General features: G+C 44.8%; 1 long non-coding RNA gene across 1 annotated transcript in view; it reads right to left on the bottom strand.

Annotated features, from left to right (window-relative positions):
* Positions 1–14,417, bottom strand: part of LOC116660927 — a 318,927-nt gene extending 304,510 nt beyond the window's left edge. Inside the window, exons 1-2 of the long non-coding RNA XR_004316590.1 lie at positions 14,096–14,417; positions 13,445–13,533 (exon numbers count right to left, since the gene is read on the bottom strand). This is a non-coding gene — a long non-coding RNA (uncharacterized LOC116660927). The remainder of the gene's footprint in view (positions 1–13,444; positions 13,534–14,095) is intronic.
* Positions 14,418–16,136: the final 1,719 nt, after the last annotated feature.

Genomic DNA, 16,136 nt, shown 5'->3' with positions numbered 1-16,136 from the left:
AAACATTACTAATCAAGATGGCATCCTTTCTCAGCAAAGCCAGACACAGCCTCAGAATCCTTCTCAACACAGCTACCATCAAGCAAACGAGTTGATTCTCCAGATGAAATAGCCATAGACTTGACCACTTTCTGAGATTTTTCTGTTCCAGCTGGGGACTCGTCAAAATGCAAAGCCTTTCGACTGAAGGCACATTAGCCCCTGGAACACGTAGGTGGGACAGTCTACAAACTACCACTCAGAAGGCTCTATGCTTTATCCCTAGCAAAACTTGGAATTGTGTTTACTTCGGTCAAAGGAGGTTCTATGTCATAGGAAGATTTCCAGCAATCAGATATCTCTGGGTTTGAATACCATCTCTCCGAACACAACTTCCAACTTGGACAAGTTGTTTTTACCTTCCTGTGCCTCCGTTTTCCCATCTACAAAAAGGAGCATACAATCCCCAGGCTGTTACAAGGACCAGCTAAGGTAAGGACCGTGAGCATCTTGTACCCTGCACAGCTAAATTATAGGATTATTGTGATCGTGATTATCCACATCATCATAACCATCATCTTTCCCCCTTTCTCTTCTCTCCAATTACCCCAGCTAATGGAGTCCTACTTCTCTTTAGAGGCTAGAAAGCTGTCTCAGCCCAAAACATTCCAGCTTGGGTTCTTCAACAACCCACGGAGCTCTCCTGCCTTGGATCTGAACCATGCCTGAGTTTCGAGAGAGCAGTTACATGTCCATTTTCTTCGATTATCAGTGAAAGGTTAAGTGCCCCAGCCCTCAGCCTCAGATGCCTATCTAGGTTTTCCATTATGAGCGGAGGTAGAGCAACTGGGTCTGTGAGTTCATTCTCCGGCCCTGACCCTCCAGCTAATAGAACCTCAGCCACTCTCTTGAATGTAAAGCTTTATCTCCGGGGCAAAGCCAACCAATTTAAATGGCACTCACAGCCCATGTCCGCATGTCATGGGCTCTGAGTACCCCAAGGAGCCAGAGCAATAAAATCTATTAGGTCTCCTTTGTCCCATCTTGTTGTGAACTTATAAGAAAAAGGCACTAAGAGGATCAGTACCCAGAAAAACCTTCATAATTGTGGCTTCTACACAGCGAATGAGGACAATTACCAAGGCAACCGGCCAATCATTCTGGTTAAGGGCACAGGGAGTTTAGTCCAGAAGAGGCTGTTTCGAACCTCTATTGCGCTGTAATCAGAGAGTAACCAACATTTTAAAAGGCCCTTGTTTAAAAACAGGAGGGACAGCAGGGGAGGAAAAGAGAAGAGGGGGGAAAAATTAATTTCCTCTCATTTCCTGCCTGCTCCATTGACTGCAGTCCAAAGGCAAGATGATGCCCCGTACCCTGTGCACCTGGGGCCACGGAAGCTGGCAGCCGAGCCAGTGATGTTGTCTGATTTTACGTGTGCCTTTATTTACTCTTCTCCCCCCACTGGGCCCGGCATCTGCAGTGCTGATCCCATGACAGGCACCACAAGAGTATCAGAAAAAATCTTTAAGGACAGTGCAGAGCCTCTCACAGTCCCATGAAGATAAAAATAAGATGGCATCCTTTCTTTTAAGAAAAATGGCCATATGTGTACAAAATAAAAGAGAGAGAGAGAAATCTTTTATTAAATAAACTCTCCTCAACTAAACCCTTTCAATGTACTACCTATTTTCAGACTGATGCCATAATATCCTTGAGGCTTAAAAGAGAGCCTGACACATGGGCTGGCACTTAGCAAATGCTCACTCCACTTGTTGCAACTGTCATATTGTCACTTTTCCTATTACTTTCATTACCGTTATCTCAATGTAGCTAGAATTAGAGACTCCACTGGTCAGAAGGAATCATGAAAACAATTTCCTCCGCAGTGCTAGAAGGATAGCGCCTGGCCTGTGTTTACTGAGTGAACCAATGGATTTCCTCAATGGGGGACACCTTTCCTTTCACATCTCCTGTCATGGGAAGCTCGTGAATGGAAAAGGTAGCTTCTTACTTCATTCGATAGCCTTGTTAATTCTACCAGGAAGATGCCAACACGGGGGAGGTTACCTAGGACTTTGCTACCTGTGGCTGGGTGGTTGGAGGCAGGAGAGGCAGGAGTCCCGGGGACAAAGAGCTGAGAACCCAGAGACTGCAGGCCAAAGACCCATTCTCACCCGAAATCATCAACCCTCCGAGGAGCCCTGCACGGCCTAGGAGGAAAAAGTTAGTCCCCAAGTATCCGTTAGAATTTCCAGAGTCTCCATGATGGAAAAGCATCTGGAGTTTTGTGCAATTCCAGTGTCCCAATTTCCCCTGACTTCCGACATAAATTCGTAGGAGACACTCTTGAGACCAAGATGACTTCCATCATGAAATGACCTGCCAAAACCAGCCACGAGGGGATGAAGGCTGGGTAAGGAAGGATGCCCTGAAGAAGTGACCAGGAACCACTACACCTCATCGATGAATTTGGTAAAGTTGCAGGATACAAAATTAATATACAGAAATCAATTGCATTTCTATACACTAAAAACAAAACAGTAGAAAAAGAAATTAATGAAACAATACCATTTGCCATCACACCAAAAAGAATAAAATACCTAGGAATAAACCTACCCAAGGAGGCAAAGGACCTCTACTCCAAAAACTATAAGACACTGATGAAAGAAATAGAAGATGACATAAACAAAGATATGCCATGTTCTTGGATTGAAGAATCAATATTGTTAAAATGGCCATACTATCCAAGGCAACATACAGACTCAATGTAATCTGTATCAGATTACCAATGACATTTTTCACAGAGCTGGAGCAAAAAAAAATGTTAAAATTTGTATGGAAACAAAAAACCCTGAAGAGCCAAAACAGTTTTGAAAAAGGAGAACAGAGCTGGGGGAATCAGGGTCCCTGGCTTCAGACTATACTACAAAGCTACAGTAGTCAAAACAGTATGCTACTGGCACAAGAACAGACACACAGATCAATGGAACAGGATATAAAGTCTAGAAATAAACCCACTCACTTATGGTCAATTAACCTATGACAAGGGAGGCAAGAATATACAATGGAGAAAAGACAGTCTCTTCAATAAGTTGTGCTGGGAAAACTGGACAGCTACCTGTAAAAGACTGAAATTAGAACATTCTCTAACACCATATACAAAAATAAACTCAAAATGGATTAAAGACCTAAACGTAAGATCAGATACTCTAAAACTCCTAGAGGAAAACATAGGCAGAACATTCTCAGACATAAATCATAGCAATGTTTCTCAAACCAGCTTTTAGAGTAAGCGAAATAAAAATAAAAATAAACAAATGGGACCTAATTAAACTTAAGTTTTCGCACAGCTAAGGATACCATCAACAAAATGAAAAGACAACCTACAAAATGGGAGAAAATATTTGCAAATGATGTAACCGAAAAGGGACTAACTTCCAAAATATATAAACAGCTCATACAGCTTACTATAAAAAAAAATCAATCCAATCAAAAAATGGGCAGAAGACCTAGGCATCTCTCCAAAGAAGACATCCAGATGTCCAACAAGCACATGAAAAAATGCTCAACAGCACTAATTGTTAGAAAAATTCAAATCAAAACTATAATGAGATATCCCTCACACCAGTCAAAATGGCCATCACTAAAAAGTCCACAAACAATAAATGTTGGAGAGGGTGTGGAGAAAAAGGAACCCTCCCACACTGTTGGTGGGAATGTAAATTGGTGCATCCACTATGGAGGACAGTATGGAGGTTCCTTAAAAAACTAAAAATAAACTTACCATATGATCCAGCAATTCCACTCCTGGACATATACGTAGAGAAAAACATAATTCGAAAAGACACATGCACCCCAATGTTCACAGCAGCACTATTTACAATAGTCAAGACATGGAAACGACCTAAATGTCCATCAACAGATGACTCTATAAAGAAGTTGTGGTACATTTATACAATGGAATACTACTCAGCCATAAAAAAGAATAAAATAATGCCATTTGCAGCAACATGGATGGACCTGAAGATTGTTATTCTAAGTGAAGTAAGCCAGAAAGAGAAATACCAAATGATATCACTTACAGGTGAAATCCAAAAAAAAAAAAAAAAAGACAAATGAACATACCTACAAAACAGAAACAGATTCACAAACAGAGAACTATGGATACCAGGGAGTCAAGGGTGGGGGAATGGATAAATTAGGAGTTCGAAATTTGCACTCCTTGGCGAGTGATGGAAATGTTACTATCTTGATTGTGGTGGTGGTTTTATAGGTGTAGACATCTATCAAAATTCATCATCATCCTACAATGCTCAGGACATCCCCCCTCCAGAAGACTGATCCAGGCACAAATGTCACTAGTGCTGTGACGGATAGGCTCTCCTTTAATCCAACCTCCTCCAGCCTCCATGGAGATGTAGGGATTACACCAAACTCCCCTTAGTGTGGATTTTTTCAGAGCCCCCCACCCCAGTAAATGATAAACTTTCTCTCCTTCCCATCTCAGAATTCACAGCTAGGCGTCCAGTTTCGAAACATGTGATTCTTTCTTAACACCCACCATCTCCAAGAGGGAAATCAAAACAAAACCCTCCAAATCAATTTGCAGGAAAAATAAAAGGATATTTCTGATGTTTTTATAAGCTTTTCATCCTTTTTAAAACAGAGGTTGGGGGGGTGGGTCAAGTGGCAACTGAAGAATAAAAGCAAGTGTTCAAAAGCATCAGCAACCAAAACTCCACAGAAAATCAAAACAAACCCGGCTCTCAGTGTGCGTAATTATGGGTCCAACCCAGTAATGAAAGCTTTATTAGTTTAATGTGATTCCATCAAGTACCAAAAAGTGGGAAGGAGTGGGAGAAAGAAAGTGCGTATGGGAGAGGAGAGGGAGGGGAGAGACATGAAAGAGGAATATGAGAGAGCAGAGAGGGTGAGACTAAGATGCATCTGTAGTTAAACTGTACGTCCTGGGTGTTGGATCAGCATTTATCCAAAGGAGCAGCGGGAGCAGACCTGAACACCTTCTCCAGGATGTGCGCCTTTGCATTCAACCAACAGATCACTTGATACTATGTGCTCGCCCCGGTTTTGAGCAGTGGGGATCCAGTGATGAACAAAAGAGACAAAAATCCCTCCCCTCCCCTCCCCCGAGGCTTACGTTCATGTAGGGAAAACAGACATTAAATGAAATAGTAAGTACAATGCATTGTACCTTGTGTAGAGAAAAATAAAACACAGAAGGGGATGGAAAGCACCAGGGATGCAGGGAGCACTGGAATTTTAGAGCAGGTGGCCAGGGAGGGGGTGACAGATGAGCAAAGATTTGAAGGAAGTGAAGGAGTGAGACAAGGGTAGGTCTGGAGGAAAAGCATTCCAACTGGAGGGCCAAGGATGTGCAAATGTCCTGGGGTGGGTTGTGCCTGGGGAGGAACAGTAAGGGGGGGAGGGGGCCAGTGTGGCAACAGCAGGGCAAGGGGACAGGCCAGTGGGAGACAAGGGCAGATCCCACAGGGCCTCATAGGGATTGGAAGGCCTGTTTCCACCCTGAGGGAGAGAGGAGCCCTGGGAAGGTTTTGGACAGAGGAGAGACACAGAATCACTCGGATAGGGACTAGGGTGAGGCAAGCGATGCACCAAGGGGGCAAGAGGTAAAAAGGAGGTGCTCAGTGCCTTGCTCATCTCACCTAGTCCTGGCCCTGAGATGAAGGGTCATCTACAGCTTGATGCGAGAAATCTGGGGTGGACACCAGCCACCCCCTAAAGAAAGGCCTTTTGCCCCAGCCACTGGGAGTGCTGTTGGTGGATGGCCTCCAGCTGTCAGCCCCCTTAGGGATGGCCCTAGATGCAGGGAACTGCCTCCTTCAGGGTCCCACCGCTTCCCAGGGTGTGCTCTTTAACATAGATTTTTGTTATTGTTCAGGTAAGGGGAGGCCAACCGATCAGGAGACGGCTGTCACTGAAAAGATAGCTTATCATAGACAGTAGCCCAGATTATGAGAGCCCTACAAAAGAGGCTGTGGAGGGTATGGACTCTGATTGGTTTGCATATAAAAGATGAGCTCATAGATGGATGGGTCATTTACTATCTCTAGGAAGTGGCTAGCCCTGAGAGGGGCAGTCCCTGCAAGGTCAGCAAGGTCCCAGATGCCAAAACATCAGAATTCAAAGACATACTTAATACAGAGTGCCCCACATTCAATGACTGATCCATGCCGGAGTATAAAGGCCTGGGCCTCGTGTTTTCATTGCTGTATAGTATTCCACAGCACAAAGATACCCAATTTTCTATTCGACTCTAATAGACTTTTGGGTTAACAAGAAGGTCGTAAAAGAATTTCTCCAAATGGCTAATAAACATGTGAAAAGATGCTGAACATCATTAATTACCAGGGAAATGCTAGTTAAAATCAAAATAGGATACAATATACCCGCCAGAATGGCTAATATGAAAAGTTGGAAAATGCCAAGTGTTGGTGAGAATGTCACACCACAGCGTCCCTCTCTCATCAAGCCAAGCTGTGTAGTAGTCAGGTTACTGGATGAGAAATTGACCATGTTCACCAAAACCAAAGGAAACCAAGGACCACAGTGACGACTACAGACCTCAAATCAACCGAGCAGACACCACGCAAATTCACCACTCCCCCTCCAGAGCCCCTCATCCAGCTTAGTTTTCCCCATGAAGGCAATAAACCTAAGTACAGTTGAATAGGGGCATATATTTTGGCCTCCACACCAAACCAAAGGGGCACAGCTGTATGCTTGAATCTCGAGTCTGGAGAGCAAGGCGGTACCAGGACAATCATCTCTCTCTGACATGTTCCCTGAACGCAGGTCTGGTTGTTTTGATAGGCATCCAAACGGCTTTCAAAAAATACAAATAACCTAAGAGGTTACAATGATGAATACTGAAACCCAAATCCTAACAGCCTTCTGACTGTGGGGCTCCAGGTGGCTCAGAGATATATTTTCCCCCTCTTTTAATCTAAATCATGTTCCCAGACAGCACAGAGCCTGGTCTAAATTCTCTTTTGCACTAATCTTTTATATACTTTTATGCTTGTCTGAGATGATTGAACATGACTCATTCATGGTTCTGTTTTCCACCACCCCTGGTTGCTTCCAGTCGACAACATCTGGTTTTTTGCAGTAAAAGTTTCCCTTTGTCATATAACTCTGCAGTGTTCTTAAGACGAGAGGAGTCTACACCAGGGGCTGGTCAAATGCCAGTAACTGCCATGTATGATAGGAAAACCTGGATCATCACATGATGATGATGTGAAATTAGATATCAGCTGAATGAAAGCCACCAGCTCCACAGTGTAGACTAGCGGGTTTCGTTTTTTTAAATTATTATTATTGTTTTTCTTGCAATTTTTTTTTCAAGCAAAATTTCAATCAGATGGTGAAAAGGGTTCCTGTTCTGAGGGAGATACTCTCCCCTTTCTCTCAAGACAATTCCTGGGACACCTGCTCTGAAACACCAGTGCCCCAGAGAGCTGCTTGAAAGCCACTGTGTAGCCCAAGTTCATGGCATAGTTCTGGTTAACAGAGGTTATCTCTGGGTGATTTTGATTTTTTTTTCACATTTTTCTGTATTTTAAATTCTCTTTGATGAACATTTATAACTCCATAACCATAAAATAAGTTGAACGTCTTAGGGAAAATGGGTATTGTTTGATATTCCTTAAACATACCTCATAAAGCATCAAGTCAGTTTCTGGCACTCAGTCTAAGTATCAACCAAGTGCTAAACACGTGTCAGGCACTGTTCTTGGCTCCGAAGACACAGTGGTGAATAGTCAGAGCCACTGACTTCAAAGATCTGCCAGTTTCATGGCCGGAAGACAAGTGGAAGAGCATCTCTGTCCAACATCGCCCTCCAGGAACTCGCTTGAGGAATGTGATTGACTTGGAAGCCTGTGGGTCTCAAGACCCTAGTACCCAGAGGAAGGATGCTTCCATCACAGCACTCAGTAATAATTCCACTAAACTCAAGTCTATGGCCACCTCCTGATCACTTTGAATAACTCATGCTAGTCATCGAGACGGCAAGGCATCACGGTGCTGGCGTAGGTCGCTGACCCTGATCGTCACCAGAAAGCAGGGCTGCAGCCACACAGTGGAGACAGGGAGGGAACTGCCTGCTATTCAAGCAGTTTGCAGGGGCATCTCTTGGTGCCTCCATGCCTGGGAGTAACTGTCCATGGGCAGTACAGCCACCCCAGTCCGAGAAGGACACGGTAACTGGGACTCAGATTCCTCCAGGATGAGGGTCTCGGTCACCCCACCAGACCAGCAGCTCAGACCAGTGGAGGGGGAGGGGAATCTGGAATGCACTGGCGGGGAGGAAGATGAGGAGCATTCATGATGACATGGAAACCACCTACAATAGTGGGGGCTCTCGTTCAACCCACTACCCCTCCTCTTAGAAATTCTTCAGAAATTGTGACCAGAGTCCTGCAGAAACCACACCTGGATGAAATGAACATACAGGAAAAGCAAGAGGCTCCAGGCTGTGCCAGGGGCAGACTGTAGCCGACGATGTTGATGTCCCATCCAGATCCTCTTACCTGGACTGCGTCCAGCTGCACTGTTGTTGGCTGAATGCAACTCACAGCTGATCCCCTTCTCCAGATACCTGCCCTAAGCTAAGCTGGAGCCACCTCCTCCAGGAGGCTAAGCAAGCCTCCTCATGGGGGAGACTGACTAAACAGCATGAGGGTACAAAAGCCCAGCCCCCTAGCCTCAAAGGGGGGACCAACTCCATGCTTTATTTTTATGTAACATAATTTATGTTCCGGAATTCCCCCGTGGGATTGACTGCAAGTTGTATCCAGCTGTTTCTTCTTGATGCTTTGTGTTTGAGATTAAAAAGCAGATATTAAATTCAATGAGTTTTGACAAATGTCTTCCAATGTAACATCCCAATTAAAAATTAAACATTTCCATCACTATCTCCTGCTCCCTTCCCATCAATCCCAACCTTTTTAACAGCCACTTTTTAATTTTTACCACCATCACTTTGTCTATTCCTGAGCTTCATATATATGGAACCATGCAGTATGGATTCTTTTGTATATATCACATTCCAATCAACATAATATTTCTGAGATTCATCTGTGTTGTGTATATTAAAGGGTTTTTTTTTTTATTGCTGAGTACTATTCAACTGTATGAACATACAATAATTTATTTTTCCATTCTTCTGTGGGTGGAAATTTGGGTTCCTGGTTTTTAGTTATTATGGATAAATCTGCTATAAATACTCTTGCACAAGATCTTCTATGAGCATATGTTTTTATTTCTCTTGGGTAAATACCTAGCAGTGGAATAACTGAGTCATAAGACACACACATAACTTAACATTGTAAGATCCTTTCAGTTTTCCATAGTGGTTGTACCATTTTACACTAATAATGTATGAGAGTTCGAGTTGCTCCATATCCTTGCCAACATTTATTGTGGTCAGATTTTTAATTTTAGCCACTCTAGTGGATGTGAAATAACTCATGGTGGTTTCAATTTGCATACTCCTAGTAGATAATGATGTCAAGCACCTTTTTGTGTGTTTCTAAGCCATTCATGTATCTTTTCTTCCAAAATGCCTATTTGAGTATTTTGCCCATGTTACTGAGTTGTCTTTTCACCACTGATTTGTTAGTATTTTCAATATACTTGATATAATCCACAAAATATATGTGTGTTATTTTCTCTTAATCTTGCCTTTTCATTTTCTTTAAGGGGTCTTTTGGTAAGCAGGTTTTATTTTTGATGAAGTACAATTTACCTATTTATTTTTATTGTTTGTGCATTTTATGTCTTCTAAGAAGTCTTTTGCCTACACCTCCAAGACTGCTAAGATACTCCGCAATGTTTTCTTAGAGAAGTTTTATAGTTCAGCTCTCACACTGAGATCTATGATCCTTCTCCAATTAGTTTCTGTGTATAATGTGAAGTAAGGATAAGGATTCATTTTTGCAAACATGTATCCAGTTCTAGTGCTACTGGTTAAAAAGACTTCCCTTTCCTAATGGAATCTGGGCATTTGCCCAAAATTATATGGCAAATCTGTTGCATTGATCTATCTGTCCATCCTGGAGGTCATGTTCTTGCTTAGATTTTTTTTCCCCTGCCTTACCGTGTATGCCTCCCCCTTCATCTCCTGGGAGAACGCTCTTAACAAATCACTTGGGTAACAGTCCCACCACTGACTCTGATTTCACGGAACTAGCTATAAGACCACAGACAACAGACAGGCAAGTGAATTGTTAAATGAGATACTTTCAGGTGCCACGCAGTGCTGGGAAGAAGATCAATATGCTAATACTGAGGAAAGGGACTAGCTAGTTCAGAAAAGGCCTTTCTGAGGAAGTGACATTTAAGTCAAGTTCTCAGCAATGACAACTAAGTGGATTGTTGAGGGACAAGGAAAATAAACGCCTGAGCCAAGAAGGTCTAAGAACAGAGAGGGAAGAGTGTTGAGGGTTGGTCTTCAATAGGAAGAGAAGGGGTAGTATGTGGGAGAAAGATCCAGCTGCCAAGCCAGGCTGGAGGTGACTGACACGCCCTTCGTGTTAGCTGAGGGTTTTGGTGGAGGAAGGAGCAGAGACCATTTCTAACTGTCAATAGGAAGCAACGAGAACATACACCCCATCTTCAGGTGCTGAATTCTTTGGGAGCTGGGAGGAACTCACAGCCTCGCTGAAGAGGGATGTAAGGGGAAGGTATCCTCAGGGAGTGGCCAAGTTTTCATTTGGAGCAAGAATTTTGATCAGTGGTTCTCAAACGTGAGCATGCGGCAGAATCAACTGGACGGCTTGTTAAAACACAGATTGCCGGGCCCCAGCCCAGGGTTTCTGATTCAGAAAGTCTGTGGTGGGACCCCAAAATCTGTATTCCTAACAAGTTCCCAGGTGATGCTGATGATGGGGGGCAGGGGACCAGGAACTACTCTTTGAGAACCACTAGCTTAGACAATACCATGTCAGGAGAGTCAGTGATTCAACCTTGGTGAGGCCACTGATGGGTTTTGCTATTAAAGTTTCACTGACACACAGCCATGCCCACTTTTCACAGGTCATCTATGGCTGCTTTCCTGCTACCATGGCAGAGATGAGGACCTGCAACAGAGAGTGTGTGGCCTGCAAAGCCTAAAGTATTTATAACCCAGCCCCTTATAGAAAAAGTTCAGCTGATCTCCATTCTGTTTTACCACTAGACTTCTGAAATTCCTTGAGGATGTCTCTGGGGGAGGAAGTTAGCAAGGAAGAACACAAGATAAGAGTCATGATCTTGTGTAACTTAATCTCTTCTCTCCTGTTCTCTTTGAATGTGTAGGTTTGTGCTCTTAAAGATTATTTCACTATCTTTTTTTTTTTTTTTTTAGCAAAAGTCTAGTAGGAACTGACATATATATGTTTTCAATCCACCAAGGTAAAGATGTTGATTTTTAACTGAAGTATCTTTGGGTCCCTCAGACCCAAATCTTCACAAAACTCTAAGAAAGAGAGTTCTCTAGAGAGGAAGTTAAATACACTGTATGTCTCCGAGGTGGGCTTCCCTCTTTATCCACTTTGGGCCACCAACTGGTGTCAATTCATAATGAAGATTTTGTGTGGAACAAAATGAGAACTATGAGATTTGCTTTTCTTTTTAAATAAAGCTAACCATGCCCATTGTCCTTCATTCTGAAACTTTCTTCTAATGTTTTTGGTGTTAAAAATGTACTGTCTTAAAAATGAACAAATGGTGATTTTTAAATAGAAGCAATTTAAAATTTTTTTTAGTATTGCCAAAACAAAGATTTGAGAACTTTGTATTAGTCCATCTGATTTTCCAAAAATTTGCACTCATCTATAAAATACCAAAGGCTGGGAACCCATGTACTGAGATATTATAGCAGTGCTGTCCATGCATTTCACCTCCCTTGCCCACATCCCAGAAGACTATTGAGTAGGATGCCGAGGTTCTGTCTGATCTCACAGGACGTATGCAATGATTGAGTAGTGATGTCTGCACAGGTGCAGGAAATCAGAGTAGAGCCTGGGCTGCCATGTACTTGTCATCTTCAATGAGATTATCAGCAAATATACATTTCCAGTTCTGATCTTGTGATCCAGGTGGTTTCACAACCACAGAGCACACAGCCTGCTTACAAACAAGCCCTAAGGCCACAGGAGAGGGAAACTAGGCACAGGCAAACACGCGCTGCAGAACACAGCTTCTTGGAAGGACCTCAGAGATGGCATCAAAAACAGGAGCAGTCCTCTGATCACACAGTAGATCCTGCTTCCCCACAGGAACAATGTTACCATTAGTGCACCTGGCCAACAACTGTGCCCTAAGCGAATCAAAACAGGACACAAAGTAGCACCACGCATACATTTATAAGATGTAAATAGCAACTTTTCTTTATGTAAATAGCAATGAAGATCTTTTTAACCCTCACCACCATGCCAGAGAACCAATTTTTGCCACATTGAGGATGATAGCGCCCTTTTTCCATGTGAACACTTGAACTAACCAGGTCAAGAATCATTCACGTGAAGCTGCCTCCTCCAGGGAGAGATACTGATCACTTAGGGGAGAAAAGGAGGGAGATTCACTTCCACCATTTACCTTTGGAGCCCTTTAAACTCTGTACATGCGTTACCTATTCAACAACAAGTTTCAAAAATTTAAAACCATCGCCACTATCGTTTCATAAGAGAAAGGCCATTTGCTAATCACCAACGGAAAATTAAAAGGACACCGTCACAGAATATAAGACCATCTTTCCCCATAGAGAAGAAGGGGCAACTTTACCCTGAATAAGAAACAAATGTATGGTCATATTTTTGTATTTTCTTAAATGCAAAAAAAAAAAAAACTTTCATTTTTTAATATTACATTGCATGTAAATAAAATGTTGTTATTTTAATAGAAGGTTCTTATTTGGGGGGAATTCTTAAGTGGTAGAACTTGAAGTAAAACTCATCCAATTCCTTCCAGCCAATTATTTTCATATCATTGACTGAAAGTCCACTTCCCCCCCTCAAAAAGTGGGAAACATTCACAACACCTGGACTGATCTTTCAGTGTCTTAACTATTCTGGGCTAAGCCTGGAAAATTCAGTAACCAAGCCTGTAGTCTCTAGGCTACTTCTGCCCCTCTCACTGAAGGGCCTAGAAAATACCGTGACTACAGGTCTGAGTTCCAACCAGCAAGTATTACAATGATTACATAGTTCTTGAATGAATTTATTTTTTAAAAAAAGAAAACAAACAAACAAAACCTACTACCAGACACTTTAAGAGCCTATTAAGGCCTCAAAACGGCCATGTGAAGTACATACTACATCACCCACTTCAAAGGAGAACACGAAAACTCGGAGCAGTTAAGTGACTCACCCAGGAACACACAGCCGGAAAGCAGTAAAGACAAACTCAAACCCAGCTCAGCCAGGTGGCCAGCCTTACTCACTCAGAATGCACGCACGTGGTGCTCGCCCAGGGCTGGCTGTCTTCCCGAAGGTTTACTCCCGCCGATGGGTCCCGCCAGGAGAACGCCAGCTGAGGGAGAGGGGACAGAGTCAGGAGACACAGGCCTGAAGCTGTCTGGGCTGCGGGTGGGTCAGACACGGGCCTGTCTTTGGACTTGGTGCTGCTTCCAACACACAGCCCGAGTCCAGCTGGGTGTCTCCACAAATACAATCCCCTGTCAGGACACCCTGGTCCAGGCACCAGTGAAATGCAACCTGAAGAAATGACTCAGGGGGACGCCAGGACCCACAGGCCTGAGGAGCATAAGGGGCCCTGGGACCACACACGCGTGCATTCAGAACCCACTAGGCCAGGCCCCGTCTGCAATTCCCTCCACCCGCCCCGAGCCGGGAAACCATTTCTTAAATATTAAAACGTGGCCTCTAAGCTGGGAGATTAACCGAGACGCGGCCTTCTTATCTCAGGCAGGACTTCCAGAGGCCCTCCTGGTGGAACCGTAACAAGATCCCTTCGTGAGGGGAACTAATCACTGTGAAAGCTTTTGAGGGTGGAGGGAAGCGAGGAGCAGACAGAGGTTCCAACCAGCCCAGCCCCACGCCCCACAGTGACCCAAACAAGAGCATAAATCTACCTGCTGCGAGCCCGGGGGCTCAGTCCTCCCCGCAGATGCAGAGCCCAGAGCAGCAGGCGAGGCCACGAGTCATGGCCGGACCCGTTCCACAGATGGGGCTCATCGAGTAAACGCTCAGCGAGCTGTCCAGGGCTGTAGACGCAGGGGGGTCCCCTTCACTTGTCATAACCAGCGTGGCCGGCCTCCCCCTACCCCGTCCATTCTGAAAGGTGACCCAGGGATGCGCTGGGTGCTGCAGGTTAAGTCAGGAGTTCTGGGAGTCGGTTGTGCAGTTGCCCGGAGCCTCCGCTCAGCCTCGGCAACCCTTCTCCCGGCAATTTCTTTTCTGGCCCAGGTTGCCGTTGTCCTTTCCCTGTGAAACCCCGCTGCCTGAGTTACCGAGATCCCAAGGCAGAACGAGGTCAAGGAAAGAATCCGACCTTTAGAACGCGGAAGACGCAGAACCGTGACCCCTCGCTTCAGCGACTGACGAGACGCAGGCGCGTGCGCGAGTCACGGGACTCCTCTGACCAATCAACTTGCGAGCTGCAGGCGCGTGTGCGAGTCATGTGACTCCTCTGACCAATCCCGTGCTCCCGAGCGAGAGGGCGCGCGTGTTCTCCCCGTGAGGCGGCGCTGAGGAGTAAATGAAGTAAACGTGTGGAAGGCACGCAGCTGCGGCTTGTTAACTCGCTCTCTGGTCAGGGACGTCTACCTTCTGTGCTCCAGGCTCCAGACAGACAGACCTGGGTCCCCATCCACCCTAGGGGCCTTTGGGCAAATCATTTGATTTTACAGAGCCTTGAGTTTTGGACAAAACCCCCAGAGCTATTGCAGGCTTTAAACAAAAGTACACAGAGCACAGTACCTGGTACTTAGCAAGCCCTTGATGAATGGAAGCTGCTATTTTTACTGAGGTCAAGGCGCCTCTTCTCCAACTCTACCACCCACTCCCCAACACACACACAGACTCCTTTAAATGCATGGGATGCTCAGCACGTACTGCATGGGGGAATGGCTGGTGACTCAAAACAGCAGAGGGTGAGTAGCGCACTTTGTCTCTATCAAACACCTAATATGTCCAGGACTCGCATACTGAGAAAAATAGTGATAAAGGGAGGAGCTGGGGTGTTCTGGATATGAGGGAGGCAGATTTGCAAAGGGAACAGGATGTGTCTGCTTGAGGAGACAGGACCAAGCTCTAAACCATCAAGCTAAAGAATTTCCCTGAGTCCCAAGTTTCCTCATCTGTAAAAATGTACTAGGATTCCATGTTATGGAATTGTGTGAGCATCAGATTAAATAAGCTACCGTAAAGTACTGACACAGAGGAGGGGTTTAAAATGTTAGTCTTTAGCAATATGATTGTTACTAGTGGTAATGAACCCTGGGAGGTATTATCATCAGGTGCCTTGAAGTAAAAGGATAAAAAAGTGATGAAAGAAACCCTGGGGTTTGGGCTTCCTTCTGTCTTCAACCGGGGAAAGGACCCGTGCTGGGAAGAGCATGTTAGTTAAGATGTGCTTAGCTGCAAGGAACAGACTATCTCACCTTAAACAACTGAGATTAATTTTCCCACCTAACAAGTCCAGATTTGGGAGTTCAGGAGGCCAAGGTTCTGGGTGGATATCACTGCAACTCTCTTGACCTCAATTCATGGCCCCAACTCCACCGTGGTCCTCACCTGCTCAGCCTCCAAAAGCAGTGGGGAGAGGCGGAGAGGTGGGACATTTCCCAGAACCCCTCACAGAGCTGCCATTGGGTCCCCCTGGCCAGAGCTGGGTCACATGGCTTCCCAAAAGCCAAAGAAGCCCTGGTGAAGGGAGCCGGTTTACCACGACTTAGAGACTCTTAATGATTTATCCCCTGGGGCTGGGCCAACCTCCCCTGGAGAGGAGACACTCCCCATTGTTCCCCCCAAACAACGAGATTTCATTAGCAAGAGCACCAAGGAGGAGGCTGGGTGTGCCCCCACCATGATCTTCTTCCCTGGATACACACATGGGAAGAGCAAAGGCAGGGCAGAGAGGATCCCATCCCCAATGCCCTGAGGACCTGAGGT

This window comes from Camelus ferus, chromosome 32 (genome assembly GCF_009834535.1).
Source record: "Camelus ferus isolate YT-003-E chromosome 32, BCGSAC_Cfer_1.0, whole genome shotgun sequence".
Taxonomy (NCBI): domain Eukaryota; kingdom Metazoa; phylum Chordata; class Mammalia; order Artiodactyla; family Camelidae; genus Camelus; species Camelus ferus.
The sequence above is the reverse complement of the archived record's forward strand: the minus strand, read 5'-3'. Positions and strand labels throughout refer to the sequence as shown.